Here is a 6,095-nt window from a genome sequence, read left to right on the forward strand (position 1 = left end):
GACCTAAATGTGGGCACTGTTTTCTAGGGCACTTGCAAATGGCATTACTATATTATAGAGCAGGGGCCACATGAGGGCTGAACCAATAGGACCAAACTAATTCTGCTCAATATTAATATTGATATATTATAATTATTATATCATTGATAATTATATTAATATTAATTGTATCACTTAATATTGAGCAGAATTAAGTATGCTGACATTCCCCTTTATATCATTTGAACTAGAGTACAGCCCCTTCTGTACATCGTACGAACCCCCAACAGTCCCTTATATGTGGCATGAGCGCCACACAGCCTCCCCCATATGCAGCGTGAGCTCCACACAGCCTCCCACATATGTGGCGTGAGCCCCACACAGCCTCTCCATGTACGGCATGTGTCACATACAGCCTCCCTATACACACTGCATGAGCCCCACACAGCCTCCCCATATAATGCATGAGACCCACACAGCCTCCCTATATACACTGCATGAGCCCCACACAGCCTCCCCATATAATGCATGAGACCCACACAGCCTCCCTATATACACTTCATGAGCCTCACACAGCCTCCCTATATACACTGCATGAGCCCCACACAGCCTCCCCATATAATGCATGAGACCCACACAGCCTCCCCATATAATGTATGAGACCCACACAGCGTACCTATATACACTGCATGAGCTCCACACAGCCTCCCTATATACACTGCATGAGCCCCACACAGCCTCCCCATATAATGTATGAGACCCACACAGCGTACCTATATACACTGCATGAGCCCCACACAGCCTCCCTATATACACTGCATGAGACCCACACAGCCTCCCTATATACACTGCATGAGCCCCACACGGCCTCCCCATATAATGCATGAGACCCACACAGCCTCCTTATATACACTGCATGTCACCCACATAGCCTCCCAATGTCCAACATGTCACCCCCATAGCCTCCCCATGTTCAGCACGTTGCCCCCATGTGCATCACCATGTGCAGCATGTCCCCCCATACGCAGCCCCATGTGCAGCAAGTCACTTCCATATGCAGCACCATGTGCAACATGTCACTCCCATGTGCAGCACCATGTCACCCATGTACAGCACCATGTCACCCTCATATGCAGCAGCAAGTGCAGCACCATGTCACCCCCCCATGTGCTGCACCATGTCACCCCCCCATGTGCTGCACCATGTCACCCCCCCCATGTGCACCCCCAAGTCAAAAATCAGAAACGCAATAACGAAAGAGTTGCGGTGCGAAGGGATTAATTATCTTTTTTTGGGTCTTTTCTATACATTTTTTTACTGAATAGTCTGTTGGCGCCATGTTCGAGATATACGTGCACACACTGCTATCATTATACATGTAATGTCAGTTATGCACATTACTTTCCTATAAAGCTTTTTGTGGGTATATGCATATAGAGTTTCCTGCTCCCTTTTCCCTTTCTTTCCATGATCAGTGTTAGGCTGTTTTTCCATCACATTAAGGCCTCCATTTAATGTATTTGCTGGGACATATAAGATACACAGATACCTCTGATGGATGATGCAGACTGGCATCTGTCACCATAGGAATCCATTGCAAAAAATAGTATACAATTATATTTTATTTTTTCTAAATTATTAAGAGTAATTTTATTACCAATAAAAGAGCTATGTAGAAACATTTACACTTTACAACTTTACACTTTATGTATTATTTTCCCCACCTGCCCCCAATAAACAGGACGGAGTTTGAAAAAGAAAGCAAAAAAAGGAATGGATAAAAAAAAATAGAATTAATAGAATTATTATATACCAGTCAGATGCATCCTTTCAGCATAAACACATAAAACATAACTAGTGTATGCATTAACAGATGTCCAGGTATGATGTGAACATTGTCTTACTGGTCCCAGAAAAACGTCAAACATGAGGGGTTTACCTGCCATAGAAGGAACCTGTCTGCAGACAGATGGCATTTCCCTGCAGGCAGAGAAGTCATTTGTAGATAAATACTATATTAAACATGTGTAGCCATCTATTTGGAAGAGCGGCTGCAGGGAGAAAATATAGTTACACTCTCCCTGCAGCCGCTCGCTCCAGTCACCGGCGCTCGGACAGTGAATAGTCAGTGATGCACACTGAGTGCTCTGTAATCACACCCACCGCTCTGACATCCATAGAGCAGGATATCAGTGACAGAGAAGGGGAGAGATTACAGCTCACATTGTAATGATCGCTGACTGATCACTGCTCTGGTGCTGCCCCAGGAACAGGAAGCGAGCGGCTGCAGGGAGAACACACCTTCATGTTTCCCCACTTCCTTTTCCAAACATTTTATTGGGGTTTTAACAATATCAGGGTAGGGAAAGGAGAGCGGGATCCCAAATGTCAAAATAGACAAAAGATAACAAGTCATATAAATCACTTGTAACATATAACAATGTGAACAGCAACTACAATGAATACTCATTTGACCATAATTACAATAAAAGGCGAAGTGAATGGAGTACTCCCTAGGGAAACAACTCTGTCCAGCCTGACCGCTTTTTGGTGAATTTAGTGAGGCTGTTATTGATTGTAGCGATCTTATGTTCAAAGGATTTAAGGAGGGTTAACATGTCTTTGATATCCTGAAATTTGGGTGGATCGGGCCGCTTCCAGTAAAAAGCGATTTGAGTTTTCCGTAACTAGTAGTATGTGAATAATTAGGGGGATTGTTGGATGATCTATAATGTCTGAATTTAGGGGAGCTAGTTGGGGAGTGATGGAGATGGGTTTGATGAGCAATGAATTAATAAGGTTTGATATATCTTTCCATAGGGGCTTAATAAGGGGGTAAAATCAAAAGATATGAGATATGGTACCGTAGTGACCACAACCCCTCCAGCAATCTGGGGAGAATTCGGGATTGATCTTGGAGAGCTTAGCAAGAGTATAGTACCATCTCGACAGAATTTTATGATGAGTCTCCTGCAAGGACATTGAGATGGAGGAGGCGTAAGAAATTTCACAGGCATGTTCCCACTCAGCAGGGTCTGGATTTATGCGAAATTCTGATTCCCATTTCAGAATGTTGTGTTTTTACAAATTCAAAACTTTTATTCAGCCAATTATATAGATAGTTAGAAGACCAAAATATACTATGATTAATATTGTCAAAAAGATTAGCCACCGGTTCAGAAATTCTGGATTTTGCCTGTAAAAAGCAATCAATTAGGTCTTTTAGAATTGTATAGGGGCAGAATTATGAAAAGGGGATTTTGAACTTTTCTTTAATTTGGCTAAAGGGGATACGAGTTAATCAGAATAAAGATCCTTGAGTTTAGTGATACCTAAATCTGCCCACAAAGGATTAATATCCTGCTGAAAAAGTGAGCAGATAGTATGAAGAGACAAATTTTTAATAAAGTCAAATCTATTCTGTCCTCTTTTGGGTCTAGATAAAATCTTCCAGGCCTCTATTGTGGCCTGAAAAATGGGATGCGAGTGGGGGGGGGGGAGATCTTTCTTAATAAGAAGACAGTTCAAGGGGGGACGCTATTATTAAAAAAGTATTCCAGATCATACCAGGCTGGAGGATTGGATTGTGGCCACCAAGCAAGACTTTGTTTGATAAGAAAAGTGTAATAGTAAGCTGAAATGTTAGGCAGCCCGACTCCGCCAAAACGCTTAGGTTTGGATAAAATATTTGATGACATCCTCGCTTTTTTTGTCTTCCCATATAAAGTTATGGGCTCGGGTTTGTAAGCTGGTAAGATATGGTGTGGATATTGGTAGGGGAAGGGAGCGAAAAACATATTAAATTTTGGGTAAAATGTGTGATTTAAGGGTGGAGATCCTACCCCACCACGAGAGTTCCCTATCGCTGTATGATGCCATGTCCTTGGAAATGGATTGAATGAGAGAGGACATATTTAGGGGTATTAATGAGTTGACATTGTTAGAAAATTTTAAACCTAGGTAAGTAATTGATCAGAAAAGTAATAGTAAGCTGAAATGTTAGGTAGCCCGACTCCGCCAAAACGCTTAGGTTTGGATAAAATATTTGATGACGTCCTCGCTTTTTTATCTCCCCATATAAAGTTATGGGCTCGGGTTTGTAAGCTGGTAAGATATGGTGTGGATATTGGTAGGGGAAGGGAGCGAAAAACATTAAATTTTGGATAAAATGTGTGATTTAAAGGTGGAGATCCTACCCCACCACGAGAGTTCCCTATCACTGTATGATGCCATTTCCTTGGAAATGGTTTGAATGAGGACATATTTAGGGGTATTAATGAGTTGACATTGTTAGAAAATTTTAAACCTAGGTAAGTAATATGATTACATGTCCAACTCCATGGGGAAATATACTGTATTTCCTCTATTTAAGCATTAGTTATGTTTAAAAGCAATATTTTAGATTTAGATTTGTTTACCTTGAAGTATGAGATCTTTGAAAATTCTAAGAGTAAAAGTTGAAGTTTTGAATTTTCAATATGACATCTCTGGGTAGGTCTTTAGGGATGGAAGGAGGTTTAGGGAGGCGATGGATACGATTAATGATAAGATCCGTATCTGAAAGAGAAATCTCCTAAAAATTCCCTTAACATAGTCAGAGAACTTAATGGACAATACATCCTCCAATATTCCCCTAATCTTGATTTTATTACGACGAAAACGGTCCTCCAGATCCGCCAATTTAAGCTTTAACTGTTGTATTTCAGATTTGGAATCAGACTGGAGTTTCAGAGATAACTTATTTGAGTTATCCAATTCACCCAACCGGACCTCTTGGTTATCCAACCTTGAAGTAAAATGCTCTGGAGTCTCTTGGAAAATCTTTGTCTGGTTAGCCATGTCCACACGCAACCTGGCACTAAGTTTTTCAACTAGAGCGTTCATACACGCCTCAAGAGAGGTTGCATCAGGGAAGAACCCAGAAGACAAAAAAGGCAGTGATGTTTCCTCAGGCCTTGAGTTACACTTTTCTGGACTAGGGTTGGGCGAAGAACTACAATCCTCCGAGGAATTGGCAACGGAGGACTGCACACTTCCCCAACCCGAGGGACCCTTCCTCTTCGAGGAGGAAGAGAGATCCATGGTCTCAGGATGGACAGGTGAAGAGAGATGTGCCACAACTGACTCTGATGAGCAAGCCTTACGTGTGGACGAGGGAGAAGAGAGGGTCCTGAGAGATGAAGGCGAGGACGCCTGTTCAATAAGAGAGCTGGATTTAGTCGGGCTCAATAGATTAACCGAGTCCCTGGAGGAAACACGACTAGACTTGGGGTCTGAATTTTGCTTTTGAGATCTAGAAGCACCTGTGGATTTAACTGTAGGCAATTTGGAGTCGAAGTGACTCATTTTGCCAAGCGAAAGTACCAAGAACTGAAGAAAGGTAAAATATTAAAGTTGTAACTATCAGAATCTGTATTTAATGCCCTATAAATATTAAATTAGGTATGATATTTACCCGCAGATAAATATACTGTATAATCCTGTTATAATTATTAATTATTCTTTTTTTATATTTTAATTTTTATCCAATATTTTTATGTATGTTAAATAATTTATTTATTTTATTATTTTTATATATATATTGGTTAATTTTTATATTCTTAATTTAAAACCAAAATCAGAACCAGCCCCCTCTCTAATAATAGAATCCTCTAAGAGGAAACAAATAAAAGTGACCTGTTGGTTAATAAGAGTTCAGTCAGAGTATAAAAAAAAGGAAATTTGCAAACTATAATGTATAATATATAATATACCTCCCCCAAAAAAATAAATAAAATTTTCCTAATGTAAGTAATAGAAACAATGCGTTAGATGTAACCACCTAGAGCAGGGTTCCCCAACTCCAGTCCTCAAGGCCCACCAACAGATCATGTTTTCAGGATTTCCTTTGTAATGCACAGGTGAAGCAATTATCACCTGAGCAATACTAAGGAAATCCTGAAAACATGATCTGTTGGTGGGCCTTGAGGACTGGAGTTGGGGAACCCTGACAGAGCATTACACTCCCCCTCCTCCCTCTCAATGACAGTATGTCATCTAAATAGCGCTTAGAAGCAAATTCTATCTCTTGGCTTATGGTGATCCATCTTTTATGGCCTATTTCTCTTCTTGTGTTT

This window comes from Dendrobates tinctorius, unplaced genomic scaffold (genome assembly GCF_039654945.1).
Source record: "Dendrobates tinctorius isolate UK_male_01 unplaced genomic scaffold, ASM3965494v1 ptg000089l, whole genome shotgun sequence".
Classification (NCBI taxonomy): domain Eukaryota; kingdom Metazoa; phylum Chordata; class Amphibia; order Anura; family Dendrobatidae; genus Dendrobates; species Dendrobates tinctorius.